Source organism: Physeter macrocephalus, chromosome 13 (genome assembly GCF_002837175.3).
Source record: "Physeter macrocephalus isolate SW-GA chromosome 13, ASM283717v5, whole genome shotgun sequence".
In the NCBI taxonomy this organism is placed as follows: domain Eukaryota; kingdom Metazoa; phylum Chordata; class Mammalia; order Artiodactyla; family Physeteridae; genus Physeter; species Physeter macrocephalus.
The window spans coordinates 8662729-8682985 of NC_041226.1; positions in this window are offsets into that span (position 1 = coordinate 8662729).

Genomic DNA, 20257 nt, shown 5'->3' on the forward strand with positions numbered 1-20257 from the left:
TACAGAATTTATCACCCACAGCGCTGCCAGTCCACTTTCTAAAACATAAACGTGATTGTGTTGTTCCCGGCCTTAAATCCTTTATGGCTTTCTCTTTGCCCTCCGCAGAAAGTTCAGATTCCTTGAGGGACATGCGAGGCCCCAGACCTCACCCTGTTTACCTCCCAGGTAGAACCAGCCACTTCCATTCACGCTCCACGCCCGGCCAGACTGAGCCCTGCCGGTGCACACCTGGGACCTGGCCTCGGGTGCCCCCACTGCTACAACACTCTTCCCCATCCTCCTTTACCTGTGTTATTCCTGCTCATCCTTTGTCCTTCTCCAACCTCAGCCGGGGTTAGTGGCCTCCCACAGTCCCCTAGAGAATTCCACATGTGATCCATGCATAATGTGATACATAATACTCTGTTTGATAAGTACTCCTCCATCAAACTCCTAACTCCTGCAGTGTCTTACAGCTCCTTATCTCTAGTGCCTGGAAGAGTGCCAGGGACATAGTCACTCTTGATAAATACTGGAATAAAAGAAGGCACAAATGATTGAGTCAATGCCCTGCTTCTCTGTCCCCTAGCATATCCAGCCAATCAACCTAGTTCCAAATACAAATGTGACCTGATGCTTAGTGGGACTAGCCTGTGACTATTAAACCACAGAGCCATAGACAAGAAGGTGTGACACATTCTAAAGAGAGCCCACAACAAGAAAAGCCACATGTCCATCCCCCACCCCAGGCCCTACTACAACTCACCACCACCTACTTTCAGCATCCCCCAAGTCTCCTCTGAGAAGAGGTCCCGGGAGAGGGAGGAAAGTGGCCATCATTAGCCTTATGGGGACTGTGGTATTCCTGTGGGATTTAGCCCTCGGCCTCCAATATCAAGTGACGGAGGAGAGTCCTAGGCACCCAAGTGCATCCATGAGGAGTGCCAGCAAGAAAGGAAGCCCAGCTCTTGTTCCCCAACTTGGTGCTGGCTGAGCATGGTGAGAGAGTTCCTGGGAAAGTCTGGGATAAGGATGTAAAAATAAGGAAACTGGGGTTTCCTTCTCAGGTGGATATTCCCAAAGGCAGGAGGCTTGATGGTGGAGCCCACATCAAGTAAATAGTTTAGTAAGCAAAAAGGGGCTTTATTATAGTAGCCTAGTGTGCCTGGAAAGAAAAGGACAGGAGTGGACACCCTCACGCTAATTCCTCATGTCCTTTGGTCCCATGAAGAAGCTTGGAGTAGAGGACCAGACACAGGAGGTATGGAGTGGCCAAGATGGACACCAGGCCAGGAGGGAGTCCCCTGCTGGGCAGTGTAAGTAAATGTCCCTGCCTGAAGGGATCCTTAGCAACAGAGAGAGCCAGAGAGACACTCAACACTACGTGTCCATCTACAGCGACCACTGTGTCAGCAGAGGACACCCAGGAGCAGGTATAACCTGAATAAGGCCAGCGACACTCCCTGCCACCAGTATCAGCCGGTGGCTCTAAGACATTCTTTATCTTCTCTGTGATTCCTTTCTTCCTCCTTCCAAGTTAGGAGGGACTAGTCCTAACTGAGAGAAGCCTTATTGCAGAGGCAGACCATGCACCCCACCACCTCCTTCAATTCCAAGCAGATGGGTTTACAGGTCAAGCCTATGCTGGGATGTAGGAGCCAGAATAGGCTGCAGCATCTCAGGAAAGTCCCATGTCTCAAAGGCTCAACATGGCAGGTTACTTCTCACTCATGCTGTTTCTGAAGCACATTGGCAGGGGGCTGTACTCACAGTGTGTGCCACTCACAGACCTGGGCTGAAGGAGCCTTCACCTGGACATGTACTTCCCTCACCATCCTAGGAAGGAAGGGGATGCAGCAAATGATGCACTAGCTCTTAAAACTTCCGCCCAGATGTGATACATGTCATTTCTGCTCATATTTCATTGGCCAAACCCAAGTCATATGGCCACCCTAAGTTCAAAGGCTGTGGGAGTTCTTTCCTGCCATGTCCTCAGAAGGAGGACTGGAAGATTCTTAAACAGTTCTAATGATGACCACATTGGGGGTAGGGGAGAAGAGCTTCAGAATGAAATCCAAATCTAGTTTAAGCTCGAGATGTTGAACCAGAGTGGATTATAATATCTGAAAGTGCACAGAAAGATCTAGAATCTGCTGAAGGGACATTAAGGGACCACGAAGCATGATGCCAAAGAGCACAGTTGGTGGTAATGCTTAGAGAAGAGAAAACTGCTCATGTGTAGACTTACTCAGTAGATGTTTCTTTCAATTCTTCACACATAGAGTCCCGTCCTCTACAGCTACAGGAACCAAACTCCCAGGAGGCACTGAATATATCCTCACTGCTCAGCACACCGTTTGACAGCCTCTTTTCTCTGTCTAATGTCTATTCCACTCATATCTAACCATGCTTGTCTGAGCTAAGGAATACGTGACCGTGTGTGTGGGGAGGGTATGTAATTCTGAAATTTCTTGAGAAGAAAAGTATTTTCCAGTAAAAATGTTACATTGGCATACAGAGGAATTACTTAAAAATTAACCCTAACTTCCTGGATCTGTGCATGAAAATTCTCAAATAGCTAAGGGAATTATTTCACTTTAGAAAATTCCTATCTGAATTATTTTCACTATATTGTAAACACAAAATTCATTATGATTCCTTTACGTTTACCTAAGTTGAGTACAATCCTAATTCAAATATGAACTCCTTCTAAATTGCCTTTATGAAGAAATTGGTGGCTTAGATTTTTCACTTTGCCAAGTGGAAAATACCATCAGATGCTTAGAAAGGCTCCCAACAACTTGATAGATAGTGATGATTTCCATTTGTTGAAATGTTTCCAGTTTGTTGAAATTGGTTTTTGTTGATTTATTCCCTATCAAATAGTGGTACGAAAAGAACTTTTAGTGTCAAGGATGATCTAAGGAAATAACGATTTAATATATTCGGTGTTGAATAAATGAGAAAATTTTATATTCTTTTCAATTGTATCAAAGCAAAGGAGGAAAGCCATGTAATAAAATGTGATATAAAGTTTTATTTCAGATCTTCCAGAAAAATTTTGGAGGCAATAAATTTTTACATTACGTGTCAAGTATTTTTGTTGAACTAGTAACAACTCTATTAGCAGATGAAAATTTTCTCTCATTGGATGTATCAAGCCTGTCAATCTCCTCCCCAAAGAAATTTATACAGAGTAGTTTTTAATACTTATATGAAAGAAAGACCTAGTGGGCTTTGTAAATATCTTGAGTGGCTTCTGTAAATATCTTCATAGAAGATAAACTCTGGTTCATACAGGAATGGTCCTTTTGCCATTAATGTTGGAATTTCCTGTCTTGTCTCATTCTAAAGCTATTTTATGATATCTGAAAAGGCCTTTGATACGTGTGCAACTCTCAAGATAACTAACTTCAGAAAGATCTAGAGGGTGGAGTGAAAATATTCTTTCCATTATATCTGCTGAAATGTTGAGCACGAATTACTCACATATATTTGATTTATGAAAATATATTCCTCATGCGCAAAATTTTGCGGTCCGCGAGCCTCTCACTGTTCTCGCCCCTCCCGTTGCGGAGCAGCGGCTCCGGACGCGCAGGCGCAGCGGCCATGGCTCACGGGCCCAGCCGCTCCGCGGCATGTGGGATCTTCCCGGACCGGGGCACGAACCCGCGTCCCCTGCATCGGCAGGCGGACGCTCAACCACTGCGCCACCAGGGAAGCCCATCATGCGCAAATTTTTGTTGGAACCAAATTGAAGTGTGGAATTGGGAGTCTTGTATTCTTGCTCTCTCTTGCTCACTACCTGTGTGATTATGAATAGAATCTCTTTTTCTGGGCCTCAGGTTTCACATTTGTGAAATTAGTTGAACTAGATGATTTCCAAGATCTCTTAATTTTCATGGAGGCTGAAAGTGATTAAATGTATTAGCATGTAAAAATTGTACTTCACATCAATAGAATATTTTCTTCTCTTGAACTGCCAAACGATTTTACACTTTAATGATTCAGAATTTGCATGGAGTGCTCTCTGCAATGTTTTTGAGCCTGTGCAAACTCATAAAAATACCTTCATTGAATGAATCTATTGGCAAGAAGTAGTAATCATATTTCTCTTCGAGATTAGAACCTGAGGAAGTGTCTGTTAGATCAGCACTTGATTATAGTTTCAGTTATACATCCTCTAGCCAACATTTCCCAAAATGTATTTCCAAATTGCCTTTATGAAGAAGTTGATGGCTTAGAAATTATTTCACTTTTCACAGTGAAAACCACCAGCTGATACTTGGAAAGGCTTCAGATGCCACGCTTGATTGACAGTGGTAACTTCCATTTGTTGACATTGGTTTCTTTTACTCTACTTCTAGCTCTACAGTGAGTTCACAGATATTCTGCTTTTTATTTTATTTTTTTATTTTATTTTTTATTTTTTTTGTGGTATGCGGGCCTCCCTCTGCTGTGGCCTCTCCCGTTGCAGAGCACAGGCTCCGGACGCGCAGGCTCAGCGGCCATGGCTCACGGGCCCAGCCGCTCCGCGGCATGTGGGATCCTCCCAGACCGGGGCGCGAACCCGGTTCCCCTGCATCGGCAGGCAGACGCGCAACCACTGCGCCACCAGGGAAGCCCGATTCTGCTTTTTAAAAAGGAGTCTTGTTGGCAACTAATTTGGAGAAATGATGGGCTGACAGAGTTAAACCAGTCTCCTTACCATGTTCAGACTATTAAACTTGCTAATATGATTTTCATTCTCCTATACAGGAGTGGAGTGCGCTGTAAAGAGAGGTGCCTGCTGCCAGATCAGTAGGTAACCCCCTGCACACCCCACTCCACCCCCCAACACAGCTCTCACAGTGAGTAAGAAGACAATGAGAGTTTTGGCCAGAGCAAGTCTTTCTGCACCAGGTACATAGATACTAAGCCAAAGCAGTTTTGTTATGAGAAGTAGGGCAGATCTTGAACCAGTCCAGAAATGTTCGATTCACAGTTCAATTTAAGCCATTTACAGTTCTATCTAAAGAGGGACTCTTTACAAAGCAGAGCTAAGTAAAAATGGAAAGGACTCTTTCTGGAGGCAGTGGGTTTCGGTCCTGGGAAATGTCCATGCAGAGGCAATCTGGAATTACAGGAAACAGGTACTCTGAGCATTTCCTGTGGGAAAGGTAGGATGTGATTTTTAGTTCAGGAACTGATATTTGCTTCTGAGACCTTGTGAAGGGCAGGAGCTTACTCAGTGACAGGCTTCATGGCAGGGCCCGGCCATCCAGTCATTTTGCTGGGGGTGTGGTTTGATACCCATGTGGTAGGGGACAGAGATTATCTGTATGGCCTCTGGTCTAGGCTAAATATAGGCCAGGGAAAGGAGTAGCATCTTCCCTGAGGTCCAGTCCTAATTCAGCAGTGCCCACCTCTAGCACCATGGACACCTGGCCCAGCCTGGCCCCATGTACTGTCCACAGGACAAAGTTTAATAAACAGGCAGCAGAATTTAGGGGCTAAGAGCATGGCCTCTGAAGTCAGACTCCCTGGGTTGGACCCTTGAACAGGTGTGTACTTTCTGTATCTTAGTTTCCCTATCATAAAACGGACATGACCTTAAGAGCTGCCCCAGAGTGTCGTTTTGAGAGACAAATGAGTTAGTCCATGTAAAACAATTCACAAATGTCATCATAATAAGTAATACTTAGCATTACTACAGAAGATTTAATTTTTGAAGTAGTATTTCCAAACCTATTACCTTACTTGAATCTCATATAACAACCCTTTAAATTAGGTAGGGCAGATGTAGAGTATTATGCTTTTTTTCCCTAAGATATGGATATCTATCGAAATACAAAGCAATTGAGTGACTTAGGTAGTTAAGAGCTTTAGAATCAGGGAGAACTCCTTTTGAATCTGAGACTACCAAAACAATAGCTCTGTGACCTTTAGCAAGTAACATAACCTGTCTGTGCCTTTATTTCCTCATCTCTGAAATGGGCATAATAATAATATTTACCTCACAGTGTTGTAGTGAGAAATCAAAGAGTTAGTACATGTAAAAGCACTTAAAACAATGCCTGGCAAGTAAGAACTAGTCATTTTAATTGTTGCGTTTACTATTTCTCCCCTCTGATTAGTTATATTATTTTCCTACTGCCCCAATTCTTGTTATAGTACTTGATACATAAATGGTGATCAATAATATTTTGTTGAATGAAAATGCTATAGGATTTCAGAAGAGATCATGAGACCTAGGGAAATTCTAGAAGGTTTTATGAAGGAGATGGGGCTTGGGTTGGTTTCATTTGTGATAGAAAACACTTCAGTATTTTTGAAGGTGACAGAAGAGAGATTATATATTATACATATACTCCTGGATTACATATTTTACATTTTCTCTTGGATTTAATGAATTCTACACTATTTAATTTCCTCCATTTCTAGTTAATTAATGGCAAAACCTGAACAAACTGCATTATAAAACATAGCTTTATCTTACATATATCTTTTGTGTGTTTGTTGTAAATTCCAGTTAACATAATCAGAAATCAAACTGAATTTATCATCATCATAAGATATGAAAAAAAAAATGACACCAAACAGCCTTAGGGATATTGTTCAGCTGCATCACAAAATATGACCCACAATAATTTCACAGAGAACTTTCATTTTATCTAAATTTTATTTTTGCTAGATTAGTCCAATTACAGCTCTGTTTCTCTTAGTAGCTTGGGATTTTTTTATTATTTTTTAATAGTCTCCAGGCAAAACCTCTATGTTTAATCTGCCTGGAGTGAAACTCCTTCTTCCAACGTCAGAAACAATTGAGTTCTTAGTATGTTTTTCACCTACCATTTGCTACCAGCCCTAGAGAATCTTGATTTCTTTGTTCAAATGTCTGCCATTGCCAGTGGGGGGTACGTTATAATGTAATTAACACTGAGCGTTCTTCAGAAAAGTAGAGGTTTTCTTCCTCTTCTTAACTCCGTATTTGTAGCCCTTCCCACACTATGCCACAATATCCAAACAAAAATGAAAAAGCACAGGCAACCAGCTGAACATTTGACCTCTCTGATGTTGGTGTCCAGATCATGTGATCATTTCTAACTCTCCAGATGACCAACACCTCATCACCTGAAATCCACGCCATCACACTTGACCTCTTGCTGCTCTTCTTTGTTGTTGCTGTCCGTAAACCCCTCCCCACTCCCTCTCATCCTTTGATGATTTTACCAACTGAGCTCTTTCTCACTCCTGTCATCACTCTTAACAACTTCAACATCCACATAGACAACTGATTCAGTATCTTGGTCTCTCAAATCCTTGGGCTGTTTGCTTCCAGCGATGTGTTCATTCTTCCCACCTCAGCAGCTCTTCTGGAAACTTTAAAAAGCCCTCTGCCTGATAGCCACCTCTTTTCCTTCCAGATTTCCTACCCTGAGTGTCCACTCCAGAAATTCTCAGACCTACCAAAGCATCAACTTGATCCTTTCCTACTACCACCCCCTTGGGCTTGTGCCCCTTCTTACTCAGCATAGCTTCCATTGATCATTATTAGAAACATAATCCCCTCACGCCTCCCTCCCTAACTTCACTGGCCTTGCAAAGCTGAAACCCTACTTAAGCCCACTATGCATCTGCTTCCCACCTGCCCCCAAACAGCTCAACAATGCTGCGTCAAATACACAATCAAGCAGACTTGTTTCTCTTTAAGTATATAGTGACAACTCAGATGAGCACACTTTCTATTATGTGTGCTTGTTCACTCTCCAAAAAGATAATTTCCTGTCTTCTTTCTGCTCAGTTCTACTCATCACACACACACACACACACACACACACACACACACACACACACCTGTTCTCTCCTCTGGTACAATGATAAATCAAGATAGAGAACACGTTTAATAAAAGTATAATTACATTGTTTTGTTTATCTGAGTTTGTGAATTGAGAACATTATATCTTCAGTAAAAGCGGGATATTTGACAGTGTCTTTTAAACCTTCATTAAAGAATATTTTTAAAATATTGCTGCAAGATAGTATAATTAGCTGTGTTCCTATGTGGGTGAATAAAAAGAAATCCAGCATTATCTGAAGGATCAGTGGCAACTAAAGATGATCTGTAGGGCCATAAAGCTATGTTCTTGGATCGATCTGTTTGATATCTTATGGGTAAAGGTACACAGATACTGAAAAGTTGGAGAAAAAACTAATATGCTGGATGAAAAAACTGTTGAAAAGATTTGATGTGCTAAAAAAATAGGCTGAAACAAATAAGATAAAATTTAATAAGGATAAATATAAAATCCTTCATTTACCTTTAACAACAAATTTGTGACATAGTGTAGGATGGACAACACTGAATTAACAGAAATAAATGCACAGAGTAGTCTTTCATTAACGAAGAAATAGGTTCATCGCCAAAAAAATTTATGTTCATCACAAAGAAAGCAATAGACCAACCATCCTATGCACAGGCCAGACCTCAGCTGAAGGAGATTTAATTCTGGGGACTTTATTTCGAAAGAGTTGTAACATCCACAGCACATCTAATGAAGGGGAGACAGGGCAGTGAAGAATAGAGACCTTGAACGAAACACCACTCCGAGAGGCTATGGGTGGATCCTGCAGTGACTGAAGGACAAATCCAAGCCTGCCTGGCATAACTGAGTCAGGGGTGCTTCGTAAGAAAGTTCGAATCCCAGCTCTGCCAGTGATGCACCTCGTAAACTTGGGGAAGTTATTCCCGTCTCCAGGCTTCAGTAGCTTCATTTACAAAAAAAATTATGAGATAATCTTATTAACAACTGCCTCATGAGAAATGGTATGAAAACTGAATGAGATAATCCATTTGAAGCACTTTGCCCATTCCTAGAACATAATAAATGTTAAATAAAATTTGTTCTTGGGCAAGGGCAGAGCTGGTAGGAGAAGAACAGATTGCTACCAAAGAGCCCAAAGTTGGTACTTTCAAAGTTCAGTACTTTTTTATGTTCAGAAAATATTGCGCTATTTTATCAGTTAATTTGGGAGGGTTTTTTTTTGTTACTGCTGTTTTTCTAACCCAGATGATTTTAGTCCTGGTTAGGCGGAAAGTTGAAAAGAACGATATGTTTATTCCACATGTGAGCCTGAGGGCAGACGGATAGAAGTGTCTGAATGCATCAGGTGTCATGGTGATGAGAACCACGAAGGGGTGACATACACAGGGGCACATTGTCAGGAACTGCTTACTTTCTGTCCCTCAGAGTCTCTTCTTGAAACCTTTGCTTCTGTCTTGAGGATATGTTTTGTTTTTACGAGGGGGGCGTTTCCTTACCTGCTGCATCAAGGGGACTGGATCCTGAGCTTAGGGACAGAAAGCGACATCCTGTGGGAGAAAGTCAAAATGGCCATTTGACTTGAGCTCCCGCCACCGTGCAGCGCAGCCCAGGCCGAGCTGGGAGGCTTCCTATCACCGCTCAGGAATTAGACTTCGGTGCCTTACCTCTGCAACAAATACGGAGCTTTTGTCATCCACCCTTTCCAGTTGGGTCCTAACAAGGGTCCTCCTGCCCTGTGTCGCTGGCCACCAATGAAACGAGCTCAGAAGCAGAGGAAAGATTTCCTCTTTGATCAGAGAAGGGAGAGAGGAGAGCTCCCACGCTAGAGCACACGTACTCCGGACAAACAGTGGGTGGAGCTGTTTTATACGGAAGTCGGAAATCGACTGCAGGGAGGGGAGGAGGCGGAGTCTTTGAGAGTGGGCGCAGGCGCAGTTGTGCTGCTCTCGCTCCAGCTCCAGAGCCCGGCACCGCCTCTCTGCACACACCCCTGCCGCCATCTTGGATTGAGTGTCGTGTGCAGACCCTGAGCTGAGGGGTCAGCGCCCCAGTTTGCTACCGGGAGCTGTGGTCTAAAGTGCCGGGTGTGACGCCTCGGCATGCAGCACCCTGTGAGCCAGTGAAACTAGACCAAGCACAAAGGAAAAGAAAACAAAAGGTTAGATTTTATTTTGTTACCCAGATTCTATTTTTATTTCCCGGGAATTGTGAATGGGCTTTGCCGGTGACGCTTTGACCTGCATCCCTCTCGTCGGTGTTAATCATGCTCTTCCTAGACCTGGCCCATCAGAGAAAGAGAAGTGCTAGTCGCTCCTCCTTCAGGAAGAGCACAGCTGCAAAACTTGCCAGAAGCCTGTTTCTTGGTCCCCGGCCCTCCTCTGATGGGCCCTGCAAGGCTGCTAAGCGTGTTTCCACTCTCCCCTGTATCTTCAGCTTCCCAGTCTGTCTTTTGAAAAAGTGCTTTTCCTGCCTTCTTCCCGCTCTAGCTTACATCACTCACTTTATTCTGTCCTTTAGAATCAAACTTCTTGAAAAAATGGTCCTCAGGGCCCGGTAGATGCAATAGCATTGGCTGTGCTCCGTTCTTCAGGCGGGTGGTGGTGGTCATTTCATCACTATGTTCCATGCCTTACATGCACGTTACATAATGTGCTTTTGAACATATCAAATAAGGCAAAAGAAAAAAAGAGCAGCCCCATGAGTTCCTGTTGCCTCATTGCCTGGTCATTCCTGACCCTCCTGGAATCTGGAGCCCTCCCCCAGCACTCCACTGAAACTGCTCTGCTAACGTGACCCATGGCCTTGTGTGTCTGTGCCCATTTCACAGGAGTTCTCTGAGGTGTTTGATGGAATTAGGACTCCATGTCTCTTGGCACCCTTTCTTGTTTTCTGGACAACCCCTCTCCTTCCTAGTTGGCCTCTTAATCTTTTCCCCCTGAGTCTCTTTTTTTCTACTTAACCACCTGTAGTTGACCTTACTAGCACCCACTGCAGAGTGTGATCTGTAAATTCTGCTCTTCAGCACACTGCTTGTTGAAGAGGCAAAATGATGGGGCAAGGTGAGCTGGGCTTGGGAAGGGGACTGGCTGGAGTGGGGCTGGGAGTTCTCCTTCTGGAGGCTGTGGCTCCCTCTGTGAGGGCAGGAAGGTGGAAGCAGGGAGTGGATGTACAGTTGACCTTTAAACAGTGCAGGGGTTAGGGGCGCTGACCCCTCTGGACAATGGAAAACTCAAGTATAACTTTACAGTCGTCCCTCTGTATTCACAGTTCTGCATCCATGGAGTCCACCAGCCCTGATCATATAGCACTGTAGTATTGGGTTGGCCAAAAAGTTCGTGTGGGTTTTTCCATAAGATGTTACGGAAAAACCTGAACGAACTTTTTGGCCAACCCAATACATATTTGTTGGGGGAAAAAAAAACCTGTCTAAACTGACTATACTGCTGAACTGAATGAATAAGCATTTTCAGAACTCTAACGGAAAACTGCTGAACTCATAAAACTGCTAACAAAAGATCAAGATGAAAAAAAATTAATTATATGGGACTGAGTGAACTGATAGGATGATTATAATTTTTGTGACTTTGTTTGAATAAAAAAAAATCCCACAAGGACTCAGAGGCAAAAAATATACAAATCAATTTTCACTGCAAAGTAAAGGAGCTGTTACAGTGGAGGATTACTGGACTGAATGTCAATATTATGACATAGTATGAGTATGTTTCGTGTTTGGTAATTGCAATCATTGTTGCTTTTGTTGTGGTCATCCATTTACAATGCTTGGTGTCAGTCTATTTATCTCTTGTAAAAATAAGATACAGTGTATGTGTGTGAAAAACAAAACAAAACAAAAAAACCTGTCTATATGGGCCCTTGCATTTCAAATCCATGTTGTTCAAGGGTCAACTGTATACAAAATTCCCAGTCTATGTGGCAGCATTCCCAGCAGAAGGACGTTTTACTCAACTGTGTGAGCGTCAGCCTCCATTTGATTGTACGTCTGAGGCAAGTGGGTGATTTAGACCTGGCTTAGTCTTAAAAGTGTTTTCATGAGGCTTTTTGATAACTGGATAAAATCTGAGACTTCCAGATCTCAGAAGGTGTAGTCGGGAAGGCAGAGAAGGGGAAGAAAGAAGCTTTACAAATATAAACATGTGAACCTGGCTTGAGGGAGGCCTCGGCCACACCAGGGTTCTTATCCCCAAAAGCAGGCCAGAGTCAGCCCTCTGCTCCATGTCAAAATGCTCATGTCTTAGTTTATTAAAAAGTCACCTGGGTGCCTGTATGGGGGACCCTCACTATTCTCTCCAGGCAACCGACACAATGTAGAATGGAAGCAGAAGATTGCCATTCTCTTTCCTCCTGTTCCCACCTTAAGCTCAGAGCAAGCAATCAGTTTTCAATTTTTCTCTCCTGTCGGGTGCTACCCAACCCCTCAGATCTCCAGGTTGAAATCAGTGGGAGATCGTCCATGCCCCAGGTCAGTCAGCAGGGAGAGAAGCAGGGGGGAGAGAACACTTGGGAAAATGCTTCAATGTTGATCTAGTCTCTAGAAGAGGTCTCTACTCCTGTCTTGTGAGGTCTGAAAAGGACTGAAGATTGAGGGGCAGAGTAGGAGGATAAAGGAATCTAGGTTTGCATGTTTCCAGAAATCTATCCTGAAGGTCACTCAGTCAGTGGCCTGTCTCCAGGGCCTGCTTCGCTCTCCTCTTTTCACCAAGTCATCCTACCCTCTCCAGAGGCTGCCGCAGGCTGTGCTGTGCTGCTCTGCCCAAGTCCAGCGGACTGAGGCACACGGCTGAAGACCCAACTAACGCTGGATGGCAATCCACAGAAGACTTGGGGGGATAACACAACTTCAGATGGAAACAAGATGAATGTCTTAGCCTGCTCAGCTGCTCTAACAGAACACCACAGACTGAGTGGCTTAGAATTTCTCACAGTTCTGGAGGATGGGAAGTCCAAAATCAGGGTCTCTGGTGAGAGCCCACTGCCTGGTTTGCAGATGGCCATTAGAGGCACACAAACATACATTCTGTAGCTAGGAACTTTTTCTCAGAGTCTGCATGCCCCAAACCCTCCAACTAGGCCCTCGTGGTTCCACCTTTTCTCTGACTCTGGTGTGATGCTAAATCTTGCCCCTCACATGGGCAGTGGGCCTCTCCTTGACAAATGTCCCTCCTGCATAGTGTCTAGTTGCCGATAGGAAGAAAATGACAAACTCTCCCAATAGATGTAACAGTTGGATAAATGGAGAGATCCACTGAGTTCTCAGGTGGGAATACTGAATCTTTTAAAGATAATGACCCTATTACCTTAGAGGATGAATATAATTACAATTTAAAAGTCCCAAAAGAGTTCTGGAAATCTGCAAACTGATTGCAAATTATTGAAAAAATAATCAGGCAAAAATTGCTTAAAAGAGATGAATTATGAAGTGAACTACTGGGTTTCAAAATCCATCTTAAAGCTAATGATAGTGATGATGATGAACTATCATTAGTTGAGCACTTGTGAGGTGCTGGGCATTGTGCTAACCACTTTCTGCACATTATCTTTTCTAATCTTCACAGTAATGCTGTGAACTAGGCACTATTATTATCCATATTTTACAGAAGAAGTGACAGAATTAAAGGGGTTGTTCAAGATCACTAACTTCCTCAAGATCAAACAGCTAATCAGCTGTGAAGCCAGGGTCTGCCTAATTCCTGGGCTTATCTCTTCACCCCTCTACACTGACATGGAACCCACATGCTGCTGATGAAAGAATAGGCAGATGGAACAACAGAACGGAGCAGAATCCCCAGGGTAATTTTCTTAGTTAAAAGTGATGAAGTAAGACACTAGGAAAACATCTGCGAAAGTAACTATGCAGAAATTTAAGCCTGTATTGTTACAAACACATAACACCCAATACACATACAAATGAAGGCTAAAAAACCCCAAATGACAGCAAATATAACAAAGAGTTGGAATGGGTTTAAGGTCAGAATTGCAGTCTGCAGCTGGGAGAGGAAAACAAGTGCAAGCAAAAGGGAGTTGAGGATGAAAGAAAACCTGGAAACGCTTGGAGTAAATTTCTAGCTCAGTATCAGCTGCCCTTTGGCTTAACTTGGCTGAAAGCATCAAGGATAAAGCAGACAATGTGTGAGAAGCCATATTAAAGCAATAAGCTACTCATTTTTACCCACCAAATTATCTCCCCTTCTAGGGGTCCACAGCCCCAACCCAGGGTAAATGAGTGACCCAGATGGCAAACTGCCATCTTCATGCTGTGGCACAATTGTTACTGGATCAGGGGTGGGTGAGAGCCACCCCCCCCCAGCCAGCTGCCCACTGAACATGCTGTGGAAGCGCCAGCAGGAGTGGCCAGGTGCCCAACCCTGACCTTCCTTATATTCGAGTCCAGGAAATGCCCCCACCGGGTTGACGCCCAGGTGGAGGGTAGCGGTGGTTGCAGGGACAGAGAGGCCCCGGGGCTTCGTGGGGTGGGGAGCATATAGCAGAGAACCCATCATGGGGAGGCGGGGGGACCACAGGGGCCAAGCTCCAAGCCCTCAGCATGTGCTCCATTGTCCCGATGGACTTCACTTACAAAACACAGATTCAAAGATGAAATTATTAAGAATTTGGAGGCTGCGATCATAGAGCATTAAACCCCAAGCACAGGGTTCTTCTGAGCATGGGCCCCTGCGGGACTGCACTGGTCCCAGGCCTTGGGAAGAGTTGGGAAGTTGAAAGAGACCTTACAACCCCTAAAATAGCTATAGAAATATTTTACAGAAACGTTCACAGACCCCCTGGTCTAGAGGATTCTGATAGGTTATTGGATTTGGGGGGGGATCTGAGCTTTTCATTGGCTTGACAGTTTTGCAACTCTATAGAGATAGAAGTTAATTCTTAGAGGGCCAACAGTCATGCTAACGACACCTTTCACAAGATGAAGATGTGATTGGCTGCTCTGTGCAAGAGGCTAGTTTTGCATCTAACCACAAGTGCACCTCTGCATTCCTGATTGTTTATGTCTGTGTCTACTCTTTGGGTTTGTCCTTGCCCCTCCCACCTTTTTTACATCTTACTGGAAAATGAACTAAATGAAACTTTTGACATACGTTCGGTCTATATTTGTAGGGCCAACATGATTCACTTTTTTGAAAAAAGTTATCCTTTGACAGAATATTGTTATTTATCTGTTGATTTTCCTTTATTCAACTTGAGAAAATGTGTTTGTTCAGTATCAGGAGTTGAAGCAGCTTTTTTTCTTTTGTTTTGCTTTGTTTTTGGGATTGCGTGTTAAACCTTTCAGCAGTTGCCAAATAGCAAAAGAGGAAAATTTACATTTTCTAAAGTTTTATTTTACCACGGTGTGGTCCCCATGGGCTGTGAGGTGTGAGGGTAGAATGATCAGAAGCCTAACCTGCCGGCTGAACGATTGTTCTGGGCAGTGAGGTAGGTGTACAGGCACGGCTTGGGGGTGGAGACTTCCTGCTCTGCGGGGTCTTCGTCCAGGAGGACAGGTCTGACTTGACCTAATCTCATGCTGGCGGTGGGGTGAGGCATAGGGGGTGAGGAGTGGGGGAGAGAAGAGGCTGCCGTGGGCGGAACCATCTCTGCTGGGCGCCAGTGGTTGGATTTTGCTGCTGTTCCCTGTGTGGGTAATGCAGCATGACCACTGTCATCACGAGCCCACAGCCGACCCGTGTCAGTGAAGACTGGGGCAAAAGTGGGGGAAACTGGTGCCGTTAAGCAGGTATCACCCCTGCACCCCGTGGACTGATTGATGGCCAGCCTTCTCTTCCCGTGTCTGAGGTTTCCCAGGGCTCATTGGGGTCCCTTTGGGGGATCCTGTGCGCTCATTTCCTAGGTGAGGTCTCTCCTTTGCTCATGTTGAAATGTGGGCAGTCTTCTCTGGTTACTGCTAGTCTAAAAATGATTCGTTATTTTCCCCTAGTTTATAGTAATGTCCCTAATTTTTCAGAGCTGATACGGGATTTCCTCTTAAAAATTTCCTCTTAATTCTTTGCCAATTTCAGTGGAATTAAGGAGAAAAACAGGCAAATCAGTGGACTCAAACAATTGTCAATCTACATCATTTCTACTTTTTAGCCTCTGTAAATAGCGACGATGTCATCTTCATATTTGGATGATTTTCTCAGGACCTAGTCTCACAGTGAGATTACTGATCTATGCATATTGACATATTTATGTCTCTTGATATATAATTACTAAATTGCTTTTCTAAAAGGTCAGTTCCTTTTCCAATGACTTCAGTAATGTATGAAGGTACAAAACGGCAACAAGACTCTAGCTCATGGTGAATATTTTCCTTCCCTATTTTGATAGCTAAAATAGTGACTGGTGCCTATTTTAATTTGTCCATCTTTTATTCTTTCGAGGAAGAATCTGTTACCTTCACATAAGCTGCAGGGATGTTAGCAAGTTCTCCTGCTTGTTGGTTTCACCTTGTTCCATTATATTTATTTATTTATTAATTATTATTATTATTATTTTAAATTTATTTTTGGCTGCGTTGGGTCTTCTTTGCTGCACGCGGGCTTTCTTTAGTTGCAGTGAGCAGGGGCTATTCTTCGTTGCGGTGTGTGGGCTTCTCATTGCGGTGGCTTCTCTTATTGTGGAGCACAGGCTCTAGGCACACGGGCTTCAGTAGTTGCAGCATGTGGGCTCAGTAGTTGTGGCTCGTGGGCTCTAGAGCACAGGCTCAGTAGTTGTGACGCATGGGTTTAGTTGCTCCGTGGCATGTGGGATCTTCCCGGACCAGGGCTGGAACCCGTGTCCCCTGCATTGGCAGATGGATTCTTAACCACTGTCCCACCGGGGAAGTCCCTCTGTTATATTTAAATTAAAATATTCAGTAGCTTCAGTTCCCTTGGGTGATGAAAACCTAGTGTCCACTGTGACAGGTGTGGAGACTTGATATTTTTCGTCTAGTCAATTCTTATTCCAATTTTTTTTTTTTTTTTTTTTTGCGGTACGCAGGCCTCTCACTGTTGTGGCCTCTCCCGTTGCGGAGCACAGGCTCCGGGGCCATGGCTCACGGGCCCAGCCGCTCCGCGGCGTGTGGGATCTTCCCGGAACGGGGCACGAAACCGTATCCCCTGCATCGGCAGGCGGACTCTCAACCACTTTTGAATCAGTGGAACTCTCAGTCTCTCCCATTTCTTGCCTCACGTGACTCTCATCATTCTGTCCCCTTTTCTTCATTCCCCTGAGACACTCTTCGTACGAGGGGCAGCAAAAGGAGGGATGGAACTTGCAAGTAAACAAAACCTCTTAGCATGGCAAACAACCTAAAAGTTAAACTTGAGACATTTCTATCATAAAAGGGCACAACTGGGACCTCCCTGACGGTCCAGTTGTTAAGACTCCACGCTTCCACTGCAAGGGGGTACAAGTTTGAGCCCTGGTTGTGGAACTAAGATCCCACATGCCATGTGGGCAAAAAAAAATTTTTTTTAATTAAAAAAAGACTTATCTCATTTACTTTAATTTACTTATAAAAAATAAAATAAATAAAAGGGCCCAGCCATTCCTGCTCCTCGGAAATTCTCATTGATCCCTTGCCTTCTTGGATCCTGGTTCCCTGCATCTGGCTGGCCTGCCTCTCCCTGACCACACCTCGTCAAGCTCCGCTCTCTCCCCTGAGTCCTGCGCTCCTTGCCCTGTGCTTCTCAGAGGCCTGTGGTCCCCCTCTCATTTCCACTTGGCCATGTCCTGGGGCTGTCTTTTCACAATCTGAAATGGCCCATTTAGTGTTTTGCTAAACAAATGCAGTTTTCTCCCTGAGTAATTATGCCAATCACTTTTTGTTTTGTTTTGTTTTGTTTGCGGTATGCGGGCCTCTCACTGTTGTGGCCTCTCCCACTGCTGCACAGGCTCCGGACGCACAGGCTCAGCGGCCATGGCTCACGGGCCCAGCCGCTCTGCGGCACGTGGTATCTTCCCGGACTGGGGCACGAACCCGCGTCCCCTGCATCTGCAGGCGGACTCTCAACCACTGCGCCACCAGGGAAGCCCGCCAATCACTTTTAACCATTATTTTTTCCTCCCTTTTTCTCCAGCCATATTTCCTCTTTTGTCTGTTTTCTGCTCATGCTCTTTGCTTGTTTATCTACTGATGTCTTAATGTTTCTCTTATTGGTTAATGCCCTCTTTTCGTTCACTTAAAGATTCCTGAATTAAGGAAAAAAATCATAATTAACAGATGTTCTCTTTACAATAAACAGAAGGTACTATTTCTTAGCTTCTGAAGAAAATTACTTTCTCCTGGAAGAATCAATAAATCTTTCAAAAGATGCCATATATGGTTTCAAACTAAAAAGCAGAAACTCAGATCCCATTTTATGTGTGTGTGTGTGTATATATATATATATATATATATATATATATGAAATCAGAAGAAATTTCCCATAATTGTGTTTATCTCTGGCTTATCTTGGTAATCAGTATCCCATTGTTACCCATAAAGAATACAATAAATAGTCAACATCTGAACTTTGCTATACAAAACAAACATCTTTGCTTTCAATATTAGACATGTGTTCTTTTATTTTGAATCTTATTCTTAATAGTTTGAAAATCATCTAGTTCTAGAAACTTCTTCTATCAAACTCAAATCTTTGGCTGTGTCTTTGCAGAAGTTACCTTATCTTGCTGTTTATTATGTTTATTATATCTCAGATGAAAAGCCGTAGATTTTTAGAAATGCACTTCATAGTTGTGTACTTTATATTTTCTTTTAAAATCTGAGCAGCTACATGGCCAGTGCAAATTAATAAAAATGCCCAGACCTTTGCCAGCATTTCTCAAGTCTTCCCCAGTGTACATGCAGTGACTCTTCAAATCAAACTTCAAATCAATACAAATATTGACTCTTCAATACAAATACAAATCACTCAAGTGATTTCTTCCATAAATGGATCCTCTAGCCATCTTTCCTTTAAGAGCACTCCTCAGGCAAGGGCTCACTAATATTTAAGCTGAACTTTGAAGAATCAGAAGGGGTTTGTCAGGCAAGAAAGGGGAATAAATGGCCTTGGCACAGGACATGGGATATCTTGACAATCAGTCTTTAGGAATTGCAGAGTGGGATATAAGAGATGGGTCTGAAACAGACCACAGGTTCATGGAATGTAGGGCGCTGGGGTCTGTGCTATGGAGTTTGGACTTAAACCTGCTGCTTGTGAGGAGCCTGTGTCTGAGCAATTCTGCTCCTAGGTATTGATATATACCCAACTAAGTACACACATACGCTCACCAAAAGACACATCTACAGATGTTCATGGAACCACTGTTTGGAGTGGCCACAGACTGGAGCAGTACAGAAGTTCATCTGTGAGGGGTAGTGGATGGATCTACATACAGTCTTTGGTGGAAAACAGTGAGAATGTATGGAGGTTTAGTTGCAAAATTTAGTTGAGTTTTGCAGCTGTGGTGTTGAGTGAGGAAGGCTACTCACACAGCGGAATGTGTGTGTGATTCCACTTGTGTGGAGTAAAAGAACAGGCCAGAAAACGTATGCTTTTGGAAGTCACAGTGGTGGTTGCCCGGTGGCAGTGGGCAGTGATAGGAGGGAGACGTAGGAGGGACGGTCTTTGGTGCAGTGCAGTTTCATAATCGGTGTCTGCAGATCACATGAGTGCATACACTATGTGAAGATAACTTCAGCTGTACGGTTAAGATTTGCACACTTTTTTGCATGTTATACTTCAAAAATATTTACAAAAATAAAATATGTTAAACTAAAACCAACTCTGGAAAAACTTTTCTTTCCTGCTTCTCCACTGCAACATACATAGTTGGAAGTCCCAGCTTCCTGACTCCAAAGGTCTGGAGGAGATGAGCAGCTGTCTCTGCCTTCCTAGCTCCCAATCCATCAAAGATCCCCAACCACTCAGGGCTCCAAATTATTGTATCTGGCTTTTACTTAATAGAGTAGCAAGGGGAGAAAAGCTCTAAAGGTTACCTAAGACCTGAGATAATGGCTGGTCTAATCCAGGAAAATCTGCAGCTGCTTCTCTGTTTTTAGAATTCCTCATTTGTAAACAGATTTGATTCTGCCCCTGAGGAGTGATAATGTGATGAATCATACCCCTCAGGCAATCCAAATTACAGTGCCTGGCTTTCGTCCTCAGCCTGGCCTTCTATATTGCCAAGTAATCCAGATGTTTTTCCCTACTTCGGTTTAAAAGTTGTTACTATCTGCTACATACTTACTCATAAGGGATTTCATTTCAAGTAAAAATTATGGACCAGCCCCTGCAAGGTGGTTGGAGAATTTCTTACCCAGAAAGAAGCTACATTAAAGTCATAAAATCCCTTTGGAGCAGCAAAATCATCTCAGCTCTGTTTTCTGGACTTACTTCTACTTTCCAGAGTCCTTTCTTCAAATCTTTTCTTTAGATAAGGTGACCTTAGCAGACCCTGATGGTTCTTCCTCCAGGTAATATGTT